We start from the raw sequence: 17,024 nt of genomic DNA, 5'->3' as shown, positions 1-17,024 counted from the left end.
TGTTTGTGTGTGTGTCAGCTTATGGGGACCCCATTCATAATTATTGTAAAATGTATAGTTCAACCAAAATTATGCATTTCAGTTTTACTGTTTCCAATAGGAACAGGAAGCACATGTCTATAAAAACACAATTATCTAGGAACATGTCCCACTAAACATAATCAAAGAGTAAATATACATTGCAGGACTGCATTGTAAAAATGCTTACCTGTAACTGTGTCACAGCCATTCCACATATTCCACAAACATAGATACAAGACAATCCCAGTATTCCCTGTAGTAACCTACGGATGTGAGAGCTGGACCTTAGGGAAGGCTGAGCGAAGAAAGATCGATGCTTTTGAGCTGTGGTGTTGGAGGAAAGTTCTGAGAGTGCCTTGGACTGCGAGAAGATCCAACCAGTCCGTCCTCCAGGAAATAAAGCCCGACTGCTCATTGGAGGGAAGTATACTAGAGACAAAGTACTTTGGCCACAACATGAAGAGACAGGAAAGCCTAGAGAAGACAATTATGCTGGGGAAAGTGGAAGGCAAAAGGAAGAGGGGCCGACCAAGGGCAAGATGGATGGATGGCATCCTTGAAGTGACTGGACTGACCTTGAAGGAGCTGAGGGTGGTGACAGCCGACAGGGAGCTCTGGCGTGGGCTGGTCCATGAGGTCACGAAGAGTCGGAGATGACTGAACGAATGAACAACAACAATACAATCCCAGTATCCATGGGATTGATATCTGCAGTTTCATTTATCAATGTCTGACAAGATATATCCCCTGTAGGTATTTTTAGGTCCTCCAGCTCAACTCTATTGTATTTTTGGGCCAGATGTTTTTTTTTGTTTCCATAGGATTTGCTAATATTCAGTTTCTACATGCAAAAATGAGGTTCATACTCAATTTATGATACCGGTGTTTGCTATGTACATTTATTTATTCATTTATTTAACTCTACCATTCTTTTCTGTTGTCAAGCACATTTTGTCTTTTGGTAGGCAGAGTTGGATTGTTACATTTGAAAAGTGTATTCACAAACGTGATAGTACTGAAGAGAACATGGCAAGTGATTGCCTTGTTGTGTAATTCTGTATCAGATTCAGTAGCAAATAAGCTGCCATGTAAAACAAAACAGCTATTCAGTTAGGGGAATTTAGTCTGACAGCATCATAAAACAGAGGACAGAAGCCTCAGTCATTTTAAGTATCAATAAGAATCTTAATATACCAAAGGCACCACTTTTATCCATGGATGCTTTCCTCTGGCCCATCCACCTAATAGATGGAAAATGTACTTCCTCATTTGTCTATGTTGTCCCTGTTCCGTCTCCCAGGAGACTGGGTTTATTGCCTTTTTTGGTTGTTTGATTCGGCTGCCTTTGCCCTTTCTTTTAGAAGCTTCTGCAGCTTTGCAAGTCCTGGAGTTGCAGCCAAAGGCGGGAAAAGGGGGAACCAGCCTGCAAACTCTTTGCAGTGATTGGCTTAGGGGGCAGCTCTTAGAGCCCGCCCTTTTTCCTGGGGAGAGTTTTCCTTCTTGGAGTCTCCCTACCCTGTTCAGTTCCATAGAAGCCTTTTGGATGTGCTGAGGGCCAAATAGGGCAGTCCAGAAAAAACCACCGCAAAAACTACCAACTACCTACTACTGAGAATTGAGATAGCATAGTTAGGTAAGCTAAATTAACAACTATTGAGCTATTGAGAATTAAGATAAGTACAATTGAGAACTATTGAATGGAGGAGTATTTAGTTAAGTATAGTGAGATAGGTTTAATTGACTATTGAGAGAACAATTGTATTGAGTATTGAGAACAACTGTTGAAATAAATATTCCCCTTTTTGATGTTTAGACCTTGCAGTGGACTCCATTTTTTATTATCTCAATTTTCTCCAGAAAGCCCCAGCGGTTCGCCCAGACATAGGAACAGCACATCTTAGTTTGTTTTATAAAGCGTCTGGGTGTAACGGCACAGTCCCCATATGATAAAATACACATCAGACTGTTTCTGAACCAAGAACTAATTGTAATGGAAGGTAGTGTCTAATATTTTTGTTCATGGTGTTCAAAGGTAATATGTACATCAATTTGAAGTAATTAGAGATAAAGGGAGGAGGGAAAGCAAGTTTGTGTCATGATGTATAGAAAGATGAAACTGTTATGGGTAATCAGCATTTGTAAATCAGTATAGCTGAAGTTATTTTATTCACATCACTACAATCATAAGTAGTATCTAATAGTGAGATTTTGTAAATGCCAGTAAGCATAAACCATAAATATTTCCAAGACTTATAATTTCGCAGCTTTGTTAACTTTCACTAATGTAATTGAACCTATGGTGATAAAGGAAATGCCTTAAACTTTGAAATACTGTATTCCACTTCATGAATTCTTTTACTACACTACATTTCATTTCAGGTATCTCAGAAAGCTTAGAATAATACTGATACAAACCTGCTTCCCTTCCCCTTTCTCCTCTCACTGCATTTCAAACTGGTACACATATTACTTTTGAACACCATGAACAGAAATATCAGGCATTAGTTTCCATTAAAAACGTTAGTTCTTGGATAAGCCAGTTTGATGAGTATTTTATAACCCCAAGATAATAGTTCAGCTTGTCCTATATTTTATTCCCTATCTATAAATTATTACTCATTCTCTGTGTAAGAGTAATAAAAGATAAACTCTATTCCTTTGAGTACTCACAGAGTGGTATATGCACTTTATAGCAATATAGAGAAAGATCATTTCTACAGATCCGCTGTTCTAGAGGAATATACAGATTCTGTTGAAGTCTATGAAAAATGTCTTCATGAGATTCACAGCGAAAGTCTTTGTTGTTTCATAGACTTCATTTCCACGGCTTAGATGTATTGCTGGGTTTTAAGAACATCCATAGTTCTCAACCTTTTTTGACCAGGGACCACTCTCCATCAGTACTAAAAGAGTTACGAATCAGTTTTTGGTCAACTTTAGATTCGGTTTGGTTATTTGGGGTACTGATTCAGAAAATTGCATTGGATAGACCACATCAGCTCTAGTTTCTGATATAGAACATATGCCATCCTGTATTTGCCATCTGCTCACCCACAGAAAACCATATTTAATAATTTAGAGCGGATATGGTAGTAATAATCTTTCGTGAGTAGTCTGCCTCTCCCCTCCCAAAATCTTTGTTGCCTTAGCACTATATGAGGGTTTTCTGAGACCAGTTGCTCTTGCTGCTGTGTGGTTTCGAGGCAACGGTGTAGTAATGGTGAGGCTGTGAACCATATTTTCGTTCTTGTGGACCACTGGTGGTCCACAGAAAACAGGTTGGGAACCACTGCTCTAGAAGTATGGCTACCAACATAGGTTACTGTAGAGGCAGATCCTGAGACATAAACTAAAACTGGCTGTTGAAACTCAATGTTGATCACATATTCAGCTGTGATATTTGCATGAGACACAGTTATGTGAATAAGGTTAAGATAATATTCACTAGCCCCACTGAAAATACCTCAGTTGCAGAAAGTTAAGACTCCAAGGGTTCCCCAAACAAAAAGAATGTTTTGTGAATAGCACTGTGGTCACTGGGTGCCCTCTTTCACAAAGATTGCAAGTTGCCTGGCTTAATGCATTTTTAATACAAAGCTTTTAAAATCCATTCCTCTGGCTTCTGAAATCATCATATCTCTGAAAATTGCCTTTCTGGTCTTCAGGTTACTTTTTGTTCTTTTTTAAAACTGGTATTTCAATATTTAAAGATGTTCTTACTGTAACATTCCTTTTTGTACATGCTCTATCAATTGGTTGAATAAAATCTAACAGTGTAAATAATATGCATTGTGTCCAATCTATTAGTTAATGGATGCCACTCTTTTTCTCACAGGCAGGAGATAATTTTCCAAGGTTCCAGACATATGCACATTTCCATGAGAACTGAGGATATTTGAAACATAAGTCAGAAGGTTAGAGCACTGAAGTGATATGGATCAGGTTATTTTGGACTTCGCCCCCACCCCCACCCCCAAATCCCCTTTGTAGCCACTCGAATTCCCAAGCCTCTGGCAAATTCAAATGCTTGGCACGTCAGATCTAGATTGAATTCATTGACCATTAAACCTTGTCAACATGTCCAATGGCAATAGAAATTCACTACCATCAGCTGTTTGTTGTCCACCATTTTTAAGATTTGGTTCAGATGAAGTCTTATTACATAATGGATTATTTGTTTCTATCCATGTGAAATATGTATTAAAGTTTACAAAGCTGTGCGTTCAGAAACTTCAGTCCCTGATGCCTGTTTACAAATTGGAAACTTAGAAATAGTGTTTTTATTACAATGCCCCAAATGACTAATTGATTTGTAAATTTCCAAAACAGTAACTTTCCAAAATTCACCAGAAACTCAAAGGGAATTTGAATTCAGGTGGAATACAAGTTTTAAAATGAGAATAATTAAATAAGGAGTGTGTTGGGAAGAAATGCTGTATCAGGCCTACTCCTCGAGCAACTTCTATTTTTGCTTTTTAACAGCAGAATAAATGGTCTCTGATCTCAAATATTTTAAAAGAATGCACTTTATTGAAGCATCATTGGGAAGCTGAATTTTCCCTCTTCCCTAATAAAGGAAACAAGCTTTCTATAGGTAGAAGAAAAATGAATCAGTACAATTAAAAGATAAAAGATGTATATAATCTAAAAATAAATTGGATGATGGTTATTGTGGCTGGAACTATTAACCTCTCTCTGTAGTTAAAAGATATATCCCAGGTCTATAAAGTCAAACAGGCAACGTCAATATTTCAATAATCCGAAGATCATTCTGCTTAGCCATGAAAGGACATATATCCTTCAGATGTCAACTCTAAGTAAATATTTTTGTAATATATAGTCAGTTTATTCATAAGTCTAATGTGGATGGTATCCTTGAAGTGACTGGCTTGACCTTGAAGGAGCTGGGGGTGGTGACAGCCAACAGGGAGCTCTGGCGTGGCTGGTCCATGAGGTCACGAAGAGTCGAAAGCAACTGAACGAATGAACAACAAAAACATGTATTTCTTCTTTCCTGTCTTTTCTCTTTTCTTCTTAGTCTGTTTTGTCTATTTACATTTTTTTAGAATCTCTTTTCCCCTTCAAAATCCTAAGCAACAAAAGACAGCAGCATTCACTACTTATTGAGAAAACATGACTACTGTCTGTGCATAAGACACAGCTGTTCTTCCAAACTGTCTTTTCTCTCTTTTCGTTTACTCTCCTTTCAAGGAGACATGACAGGGGAAAAGATCGGGCTGTTTGGCTTGAATCCCAACTGTTACACCACTCAAAGAATACACTCTGCTGAGCAAGTAAGAAGATGAGAGGGTTCCTCCCTGTGTGACCAATTCTTTAGGCTGACTACCCAACCACAAGGGGTGGGGATGGGGAATGACCATTCTCTATACCAGGACGAAGAATGATGCAGTCCTTCAAAAGCTGTGGAACTGTAATCTAAGAATCCCTCACGTGGACTGCAGTTACACTATAGAATTAATGCACTTTGAAATCACTTTAATCACCATGGCTCAGTGCTATGGAATCCTGGAAGATAAAGTTTTACAAAATACCAGCACTCTTTGGGCAAGACAGCAAAGGACCTCATAAAACTCTGACTACCATGATTCCATTGCATTGAGCCATGGCAGTTAAAGTGGGATCAAACTAGACTAATTCTACAGTGTAGATAAGGCATGGGCAAACTTAATTATTACTATCAATTAACGATTAATTATTACTAAAATGTGTATTTACATATCACTTTTTTCTGAGACTCAAAGCGGTGTACAGCAGCAAAAACAATACAATATACAAAACCCGAAAACTATCAACATTAAAATTAAACATAGGCCTATCTAAAGTGAATTATAAAGATGATTAGAATCAATGAAGAATACGTAAAACACCACAGAACACTCCCTGACTTGGGTCTTAAAAACACACTTAAAATCTACAAAAATCAAAATCTCATATGTGGATGAACAACTCTACATTATTATTATTTGATACACAACAAGATTGGTAAACAGCAAACAAGATTGCAATGCTGGCTTTTGTATTTGATCACAGGTCGGACGCTTCCCAAGTGTCTAGGACTTTGTGATGTATCAGCGAATAATGCGTGCACATACCAGTAGGGTGGCCTTTTGCAACTGACAGATGGTAATTCTGTCAGCACCAATTGTGCCAATACACCAATACAGACCGGCAACAATTAGATGCCGTACATATATATATAGAGATATACACATACAGATCTCAGTTAAAAGCAATTAAGTCACATCATAAACACATATAAGAACCAAAGAAGCAATAAAAACTATAAAAATTTATAAAAACAATGTCTTCTGGTTCAATTATTATTAATATTATTAACACATCACTATTAATTATTATTAATATTAACACACTAGTAATTATTATTACTTATTAATATTACTATTAACACACTGTTAATAATTATTACTAATATTACTATTAACACATTATGAATTATTATTACTTGAAACACCACAAGATGAGTCCACAGCAGACACTCTGCTGGCTGTTGAATTGGATCACATGTCGGACACTTCCCAAGTGTCTAGGACTGTGTGATGTATCGGTGAATAATGCGTGCGTATCCCAGTAAGGTGGCCTTCTGCAGCTGCCAGATGGTAATCTTGTCAGCACCAATTGTGTTTAAGTGCAGGCCAAGGTCTTTAAGCACTGCACCCAGTGTGCCAATCACCACTGGGACCACCTTGACTGGCTTGTGCCAAAGTCTTTGCAGTTCGATCTTTAAATCCTCATATTGTCAGCTTTTCCAGTTGTTTCTCTTTATTATTATTATTATTATTATTATTATTTGGAATTCAGTATTCCAAAAACACATTAAAAGCACTTATAATGAGATGAAAGCAGAATACTATCTATTGCAGGGGTCCTCAAACTAAGGCCCGGGGGCCAGATATGGCCCTCCAAGGTCATTTACCCGGCCCTCACTCTGGGTCAACCTAACTCTGAAATTACTTGAAAGCACACAACAACAACAATCCTATCTCATCAGCCAAAAGCAGGCCCACACTTCCCATTGAAATACCAATATATTTATATTTGTTAAAATTGTTCTTCATTTTAATCATTGTATTGTTTTAAAGTGTTTTTGCACTACAAATAAGATATATACAGTGTGCATAGAAATTCATTCATTTTTTTCCAAATTACAATCTGGCCCTCCAACAGTTTGAGGGACAGTGACCTGGCCCTCTGTTTAAAAAGTTTGAGGATCCCTGATCTATTGGGTATTCTAGACTTTGAAATCGAAAAGAATAAAGGCAAACTCTTCTTCCACATGACAACGGCAGCGAGGATAGTGGTAGCCAAGAAATGGAAGAATAAAGAGATACCAACGGTGGAAGAATGGATGCTTAAACTTCTAGATATAATGAATATGGACGTATTAACAGAACATTTAAAGAACATACAAACGACTGGCGAAAATAAGACGGACTGGTCCCCGGTCAAAAACTACTTCAATATCAACTTGACATAGACATGTGAGAGACAAGAGAAGACGACAATACTAACACTAATAATACATCTTGGGGTAAAATCAGTAAATAAGAGTACTAACTCTCCCCTTCATATCCTCCAACCCTCTCACATTCTCTCCCCCCCCTTCCCTGCATCCAGGGCTGTAGCTAGAAAATTTTTTTGGAAGGGGTTGAAATTTTAGGGGGGGGGGCGGGATTGAAAATTTCACGAGGGGGGAGGGTTGAAACCTGCCTCCTAGCTCACGCTGAAGCAAAGAGCACAGCAGGGGCAGAGCAGCCTTCAATAGCCTGCAGTTTCACCCGTCAACCACCTCCACCAAGTCTGGCCTCCTTAATGAGAGCATTCAACACTCCGCTCCCCCAACTTGGTTGCTTCACTACATCAGCTATTCCTGCAAGTAATGACAGTGTGAATAAATTGTCAATATTTGCTTGAGATAGTGCTTGCAGTTCTGGAGGGACTCTTAATTTTTTGCATCTCATAGACTTAGCATGGGGATTTGGTTAACCAGTTAAAATTCATGAGGAAACCAGGTTTTTTAAAAAAAATCTGAAACATTTCGGGAGGGGGGGGGGCAGGCCCGTAGCCAGGATTTCGATTTGGGGGGGGGGCTGAGTTTTTCAGGTGGGGTTTCCGGGGGGGGGGGACTGAGTCTGAGTGAAAGAGGGTCTACCCTAGCAAACCTTTTGTATCATTACCCCAATACCCCCATGCATATGGGATATATTGAGTATGGTGATCAGATCATGATATGAATAAACATAACAGCTTAAAAAATGCACCAGTAAGGCCTTTTCGTGAACCACCGTGAGAATTTGGGGGGGAGGGGCTCAAGCCCCTCAAGCCCCCCCCCCCCCTTAGGCCTACCTGCATCTCTTTTTCCTTCCTTTTTTCTTTTCTTTTCCCTTTCCTTCTTACCCCAAACCCTACCAAACCTACCCCTCTGAGCTTTTTTATTTGATTACAAGTTATGTCGATGATTGACATTCTCTCGGTGTACGCCTTGTTCAAAAAACCCTTAATAAAAACTATATATATATATATATATATAAACACTTATAACGTGGAAACAAAACCAAAATATACCGAAATAGCCTGAAGAAGAGAAGGCTGAGAGGAGATATGATAGCCATGTATAAATATGTGAGAGGAAGTCATGGGGAGGAGGGAGCAAGCTTGTTTTCTGCTTCCCTGGAGACTAGGACGCAGAACAATGGCTTCAAACTACAAGAGAGGAGATTCCATCTGAACATGAGGAAGACCTTCCTGACTGTGAGAGCCGTTCAGCAGTGGAACTCTCTGCCCCGGAGTGTGGTGGAGGCTCCTTCTTTGGAAGCTTTTAAACAGAGGCTGGATGGCCATCTGTCAGGGGTGATTTGAATGCAATATTCCTGCTTCTTGGCAGGGGGTTGGACTGGATGGCCCATGAGGTCTCTTCCAACTCTTTGATTCTATGATTCTACGAAAACAGTTCCAATACTTGAACAAAAGTTCTTTCTCTTCATCTCAGGCCTTAGAATAGTGCCAGAAAGGGAAGATTCCTGCTGCCTTGACACACCTCCACTGCCTCAGGTGAGTCCTCATACCTGAACTTCAGCGCTTGGCCATGTCACGTGGTGCAAGAAGCGAGGGCGGGGGGAAGCGCGGAGGGAATGGCTCGGCGGGGCCTGCCATTGGCTCCGCGCGGGCACGTGGTGTCCCTCTCTCCCGCCTTCGCCTCACAGCTGGGTGCCCCCCTCCCTTCCGCCACCTCTGCTGCTGCTGCGAAGCGCTGGCAGCCAAGGCAGAGCGGGAGCCGCTCCAGCGCAGAACTCACTGCGAGGCGGGAGTCGGAGCGGGACTTGCCCGCGCTCTGGAGCTCGCTCTCTCTCTCTCGCCAGAGGGGAGGACTGAGAAGGTAGGCGAGGAGGGCAGGGCCGAGGGGAGTGGGAGGGGGGAGGCTCGGGGGTGCGTTCCCACCCTTTCCTCGCGCGGCTTAAGTTGGGGGAAGAGCCCTTTTCGCCTCCCCTCAGAGGACTCTCCTTCCCGCGTCCAGACCTGGCGGGGAGAGCTCGCTTTCCTGGGCGCCACCAGAGGGGAGACTTGTGAGGAAATCTATCTGAGGGGAGACTTGTGAGGAAATGTGTTGTCGAAGGCTTTCATGGCATTCTCTTCTGACGTTTCGCCCACATCCTCAAAGGTTGTGAGGTCTGTTGGAAACTAGGCCGGTGAGGTTTATATATCAGTGGAATAATGTCCAGGGTGGAAGAAAGAACTCTTGTCTGTTAATGTTGCAATTGGCCACCTTGAATGGCTTTGCAGCTTCAAAGCCTGGCTGCTTCCTGCCTGGGGAGGGAATCCTTTGTTGGGAGGTGTTAACTGGCACTGATTGTTTCTTATCTGCTCGAGGCAAGTATGAATGTTGCAAATGGCAGCTAGGCTTTGAAGCTGCAAGGCCATTCAATGCTAATCCAGTTGGCCAGTCGCAACATTCACACTTGCCTCAAGCAGACAAGAGTTCTTTCTCCCGCCCTGGACATCATTCCACAGATAGAGAAACCTCCCTTGCCTGGTTTCTAACAGATCTCACAACCACTGAGGATGTCTGCCATAGTTGTGGGCGAAACGTCAGGAGAGAATGCTTCTGGAAGGAGAAAACTCACAGCAACCCTTGTGAGGAAATATTTTTGAGGTGAGCATTGTGAAGAAATATTTGTGAGTTGGAGACTTGTGAGGAAGTATTTGTGAGGGAAGACTAGTGAAGAAATATTTGTGAGGGGTGAGGAGAGACTAGTGAAGAAATATTTGTGAGGGAAGACTTGTGAGGATATATTTGTGAGGGGAGACTTGTGAGGAAATATTTGTGAGGGGAGACTTGTGAGGAAATATTTGTGAGGTGAGCATTGTGAAGAAATATTTGTGAGGGAAGACTAGTGAAGAAATATTTGTGAGGGGTGAGGAGAGACTTGTGAAGAAATATTTGTGAGGGAAGACTTGTGAGGATATATTTGTGAGGGGAGACTTGTGAGGAAATATTTGTGAGGTGAGACTTGTGAAGAAATATTTGTGAGGGGAGACTTGTGAAGAAATATTTGTGAGGGAAGACTAGTGAAGAAATATTTGTGAGGGGTGAGGAGAGACTTGTGAAGAAATATTTGTGAGGGAAGACTTGTGAGGAAATATTTGTGAGGGGAGACTTGTGAGGAAATATTTGTGAGGTGAGCATTGTGAAGAAATATTTGTGAGGGGAGACTTGTGAAGAAATATTTGTGAGGGGAGACTTGTGAGGAAATATTTGTGAGGGGAGACTTGTGAGGAAATATTTGAAGGGGGACTTGTGAGGAAATATTTGTGAGGGGGGACTTGTGAGGAAATATTTATGAGGTGAGCATTGTGAGGAAATATTTGTGAGGGGAGACTTGTGAGGAAATATTTGTGAGGGGAGCATTGTGAAGAAATATTTGTGAGTTGAGCATTTTGAAGAAATATTTGTGAGGGGAGACTTGTGAGGAAATATTTGTGAGGGGAGACTTGTGAGGAAATATTTGAGGGGGGACTTGTGAGAAAATATTTGTGAGAGGAGACTTGTGAAGAAATATTTGTGAGGGGAGACTTGTGAAGAAGTATTTGTGAGTTGGATTATTGTGAGGAAATACTTGTGAGTTGGATAATTGTGAGGGGGGACTTGTGATTAAAGATTTTTGAGGAGACACTTGCGAGGGAACATTTGAGAGGGAAGCTTTGTGAGGGAAGAGCTCCACTCAGCACACTGGGGAGGGGCCAAGCTTGTTTTCTGCTGCTTTGGAGACTCGGGCACTCTGGAGCAATGGATTCAAACGGCAAGGGGGAAAGACTCCGCCTAAACATTAGGAAGAACTTCACCTCCTCGGAGTGTATTGGAGCCTCCTTCTCGGGAGGTTTGTAAGCAGAGGGTGTGTGGCCATCTGTCGGGGGTGCTTTGGTTGTGCCTTGCTGCATGGCAGAAGAGGGTTGGACTGGATGGCCCTTGTATCTCTTCCAACTCGATGATTCCAGGGTCTTCCTCGGTGGAAGTCCGCTTGGAGCCTCTTCCTGTGTTGTTTTGAGAGGGAGGGAAGGAAGGAGGGAGGGGAAAGGTTCCCCAGGCCGTGGCCTGTGAGGCGAAGGCGGCGAAACGGAGAGGTGGCCACCGAGGCGCCTCCATTTTCCTCCACCGCGCTGCCAGGGATAAGAGAAAGCTCCCGAGTCGGAGGAAAGGGATCTAGAGTGCGCTCTCTATCGACCTCTTCACTGTTTACACAGACATAGACACTGTTTGTTCTGTGTTTGAGCCCTCGGGCTTCCATCTAGAGACACGCCTTTCTTCTGAGATGTGGTCGTTAGTACTGTCAATATAATGCAGTTCGACCCTACTTTAACTGAAATGGCTCAGTGCTATGGAATAACGGGATTTGTAGTTTGGTGTGGCACCACTGCTCTCTAGCAGAGAAGGCTGAAGACCTTGTAAAGCTTCAACTTCCACAATTCCATGGATACATGTGCACTGTAGCATGCAGGTTGATACCATACTTAACTTCCATGGCTCAGTGCTGTTGAATCCTGGGAGTTGTAGTTTGGTTAGGCACCAGTGCTGCTTGGCAGAGAAGGCTACAGACCTTGTAAAACTACAGTTCCCATGATTCCACAGCATTGAGCCATGAAAGTTAAGAGTAGTGTCACACTGCATTAGTTTGACAGTGTGGATGCACTTTTAGTTGTGAGCTTTAGGGCGCTACAGACTTTGTAAACTACAACTCCCATGATTCCACAGCACCAAGCCATGGAAGTTAAGAGTGGTGTCAAACTACATTCGTTTGACAGTGTGGATGCACCTTTAGTTGTGAGATTTAGGGTGCATCTACACTGTAGAATTAATGCAGTTTGGGACCACTTAACTGCTATTGTTCAGTGCTATGCAATCTTGGGGAGTTGTAGTTTTTCAATGTCTTTAGCTTTCTCTTCCCAAGAGTGCTGGTGCCTCAGCGAACTACAACTTTTATGATTCCACAGTATTGAGTCATGGTAGTTAAACTAGTGTTAAACTGCATTAAATTGACATGCAGATGCAGACTACGCAGAAGAGAACTGAATTTTGGTGGCGTGTATGTGTAACTATTTCTATTTTAAAATGTGTTTAAGATTGAGCAGTGAAGTGGAAAATCTTCGGCTCTCTGGTTGTTTTGGAATCGCGCTCCCTTACTCCTGGACATACTTGTTGAGGGATTCTGGGAATTTAAATCCAAAAAAGGTGGAGGGTCAAAGGGTGCACACCTGGATTTAAAAGTTGAAATACAGGGCAGGAAAATAGATTTTGCATATGATAAATAATTACACGTATTTGTCCCCAATTCTAGAAGTGGCATGGGAATTAGGTGTTTTAGGGCCCTTCCACACAGCCCTATAACTCAGAATATCAAGGCAGATAATCCACAGTATCTGAATTGAACAGGTTTATCTGAGTCCACACTGTCATATAATCCAGTTGAATGTGGCTTTTATACAGCTGTGTGGAAGGGGCCTCCCTGGTCGGAATGTTGAACTACAATCTGGAGTTCAATCACCAGTCTGCTGGGAAACTCATGTTGGGCAAGTCACACTCTCTCAGCCTCAGAAAAAGGCAATGGCAATCCTTTCTTGAACAAATCTTGCCAAGAAAACCATGTGATATTTTGCCTTAGGGTCACCATGAGGCACAAAACAACAACTAGGAGTGACATTCTCAGCTAAAAACAATGTACAATGCTGTGTTTTCACCTTCTCGATTTCCTTTGTTTTTTTTCCTTTTCTTCAGAATATTGGGGACTCGTGGTTGAAAATTGGTACAAGATTTTTATATGGTCTAGAAAGAGACTACAAGGGCCATCCAATAAAACTCTCTAACATACAGGAAAACACAATCAAAACATTCCCAACACCCATCCTCTTTAAAAACCTTGATCAGGGGTCCTCAAACTTTTTAAACAGAGGGCCAGGTTACAGTCCACCACTTACAAAGCTATCAAACAAACATCTTTTCCCACCATTAAAAGCTTGGAAAGTTACTTTCACAAAGTAATCTATTATGTAACTCATCTCAAAAACCCCAAAGTAGCTTCTTGCTCTAAATAAACATTGCCAAAGGCTTAATTACATGTCCGTTTTTTATTATCTTTTTAAGAGGCCTTAATGTTGATAATAGAGCAATACTTTTCAAAAATGAGCTCAAAATGTCTCTAAAATGCCCTTGAAAAGTAACATAAAATGTTAGTGAGAACCTAAAAGTAAGAACCTAAAAATGAGGAGCCCCCGGTGGCGCAGTGGGTTAAAGCACTATGCCAGCAGGACTGGAGACCGACAGGTCGCAGGTTCGAATCCGGGGAGAGGCGGATGAGCTCCCTCTATTAGCTCCAGTTCCTCATGCAGGGACATGAGAGAAGCCTCCCACAAGGATGATAAAACATCAAAAATCATCCAAGCGTCCCCTGGGCAACGTCCTTGCAGACGGCCAATTCTCTCAAAACAGGAGCTCCTGACACGACAAAAAACAAACAAACAAACAACCTAAAAGTAGGAAATTTGACATTCATGAAGTTAACAATATAGTGCCTTTCTCACACACAAAAAAAGTCTCAGCTATGGTAGCCATCCTTCCATATTCACTGATAATCGGCCACAAGACCCCTATGAAAGCGAAAAACCCTTGAATTAAATCTTTTTAAACCTGTGAGAACACATATCTAGGAATTTCTAGGTCCTCCAACATGACTCAGTGGTCAATTTCCACACTGAGTCTGACTAGAAGACCTAAAAATTCCTAGAAAAAAACATTTTAATCAAGTCTGCAAAAGTCAAACCTGCAAATGTGGAGGGCCAAGTGTACATAATATCCAAACTCTAGTAATACTCCGTATCTCGATAAGGACACCAAAGTATATTCATACCACTAATGAGGCTTCCTTACCAAGTAGGTATATTAAGAACTGGAATGTTGTCATACACATGAGTCACGTGTATCAGAAGTCCTACTCAGTTCAATGATACTTCTTTTAAAAACTTTACTAAGGATTGTGGTTTTAATTGTGATATATCAAGCTAATATTCAAATAAGTGTTTATCATATTTACTTTTTAAAATTTGCTTGGTTTCAGTAAAATGGTTAATTAGAAAAGCTGATCACAACATTTTGTTTTATTCCAATATTCTTTAGATTAAAATGTGCAAATGTGAGTAGGTCAGTAGGTATCACTTCTGCGGGAAGGTAACGGCGTTACCTTCCCGCAGAAGTGATACCTACTGACCTACTCACATTTGGAACGGTGTGCCATGCAGTCATGCTGGCCTCATGAACTTGAAGGTGTCTATGGACAATGCCTGCTTTTAGGCTTAGAAATGGAGATGAGTACCATCTCCCGGAGTCTGACAGGACTAGACTTAATGTCAGGGGAAACCTTTATCTTTACCTTTACATAGACATTTAAAGCCTAACATTGAAATATGCAGATACTCCTTTCAATTTCATTAAAAACAAAGAGCAGTGTTTCACAAACTTCGGTCTTTCAATATAATAATAAAACTTTCTTTATAGACCGTCCTATCTCCCTGAGGGGACTCAGGCAGTTTACACACAGAAAGGCAAACATTCAATTATTTCAAGTATTTTGAATTTCAGCTCCCAGAATTCCTGATCATTGGCCAAAGCAGCTGAGGCTTCTGGGAGCTGAAGTCCAAAATACCTGGAGGACTGATTTGGGAATCATAATATAGAATGTTTCTAACTCCAGTGTGGCATTGTTTTTATTCCCTCATTTGAGATGGAAGTGGGTTACTATCCTGATTTTGTAGCCCACAGAGCAGCAAAATCAACATGTACTATGTCTCACACAAATGCTTCTTAAGACTCTTAAGAACAGTCTTCAAGTCTTCCAGACTTGTGTCTTCAAGTCATTTCCAATTTATTGTGAACCAGTCATGGATTTTTCTTAACCCAGATTATCTGCTTTGAAGTAGACTATATGAGTCCACACTGTCATATAATCCAATTCAACGTGGATAATTTGAGTTTTATATGACAATGTAAGTGAATCCTGATCTTCCAAACTTCTACTCCAATAGCCAAACTACCACACCTGCTGACTCTGTTAATAAAAAATGGGACACCAGTTCCTGATTTTCTGCAGCAAGGCAACAATCCATAGGCACACATATGTCTTCTACTGATCTTCTTTTAGACAAACTTCATCAAAGATTTTTTGTGGGTTAGTAAATAAGAAAAAAAAGATTAAGGAATGAGATGAGTAACACCGAACATTCAGCTTTTGAAGAGTCAAGCGTAAGACCAGCATGCTAGTCATTTTTGATGGAAGTTAACAGCAATCAGTGGAAGACATAGAGTGCTTCTACTGTGTATAATCAATGTAGTTTGACACCACTTTAACTGCCATGGTTTAATGTATGGAACTTTGGAAATTGTACTTTTACAAGGCCTTCAGCCTTCTCTGACAAAGAGTACTGATTATTCATTAAACTACAAATTCCAGGATTTCATAGCATTGAGCCAATGGTAATGTCAGACAGGATTAATTCTATAGTATAGTTCAGTGTTTTTCAAACTGTGCTCCTCCAGGTGTTTTGGAGTTCAGCTACAAAAAGTCCCAGCTAGCTTACCAGCTGTTAGGAATTGTGGGAGCTGAAGTCCAAAACATTTGGAGGAGCACAGTTTGAGAAACTGGTATAGACATACCCACACTGAGACTTTAAAATGTTTTAAAATCACGCAACCTTTCATGCTTTCTGTCCCCATTCTCTCTGCCTTCTCCAGAGGAAGAATGGCTAAACTTTAACTTTCTCCTTTTTCTCGGTGAAATCACATGTAGGTTTCATTTCCATTTGTACTATGTTTCATTTCTATTTGTACTATCTTTCGTTTCACTGCTGCTTAGGGGTGGAAGATAAGCTCTATCTATACTGCCAAATAATGCATCTTAAGACTGTATTGCATGGTCACTGTAGACTCATATAATGCCGTCCAGTTCAAATAAACTGCACAATAGGAGTCTATACTGACCATTTAATGTACTCTCAAACTGCATTATATAGCAGTGTAGATGGGACCATAGATTTCTACCCCTAAACAACTCCTCCCTTCTTGTGACTTTTTTATCTAAATCTAGGGTAGAAATTATGAGGCCTGTAGATGTTGTTGGACTATAGTTCCCAGCACAGCTAGAGATAGATATTGAAGCCATTATAGTTGAGAACCAGCTGGAGGAGGCAGTATGCTTCCTGCCCCAGTCAAAAACATGGTGTTCTAAAATAAATCATTGTTCATAAAGTTGTATCTTGAAAATGAAAGCACTTTTTTCTGCTATTTGTCATAGTTAAGCAGCTGCAAGTATTTGAAGGAGGTGGAACTTGTATTTGGCAGTTCAAAGGAGGACCATTAAAAGCTCAGGAAAAGGCCTCTTTTGAATGAATTGAGTTGTTGCTACAACTGGAATTTAGCCTAATCC

General features: G+C 40.9%; 1 protein-coding gene across 4 annotated transcripts in view; it reads left to right on the top strand.

Annotated features, from left to right (window-relative positions):
- The first annotated feature begins 9,269 nt into the window (after positions 1-9,269).
- Positions 9,270-17,024, top strand: part of STXBP6 (syntaxin binding protein 6) — a 96,133-nt gene continuing 88,378 nt past the window's right edge. Inside the window, exon 1 of one of the 4 annotated variants that reach the window (XM_060759783.2) lies at positions 9,270-9,436. The gene's annotated coding sequence lies outside the window, so the exon portion shown is untranslated. Of the gene's footprint in view, positions 9,437-10,120; positions 10,211-11,646; positions 11,876-17,024 lie in introns of those variants that run through there. The other 3 variants (XM_060759809.2, XM_060759790.2, XM_060759796.2) reach the window with 3 other exon arrangements.

The sequence above is a fragment of the Anolis sagrei genome, chromosome 1 (genome assembly GCF_037176765.1).
Source record: "Anolis sagrei isolate rAnoSag1 chromosome 1, rAnoSag1.mat, whole genome shotgun sequence".
Taxonomy (NCBI): domain Eukaryota; kingdom Metazoa; phylum Chordata; class Lepidosauria; order Squamata; family Dactyloidae; genus Anolis; species Anolis sagrei.
The sequence above is the reverse complement of the archived record's forward strand: the minus strand, read 5'-3'. Positions and strand labels throughout refer to the sequence as shown.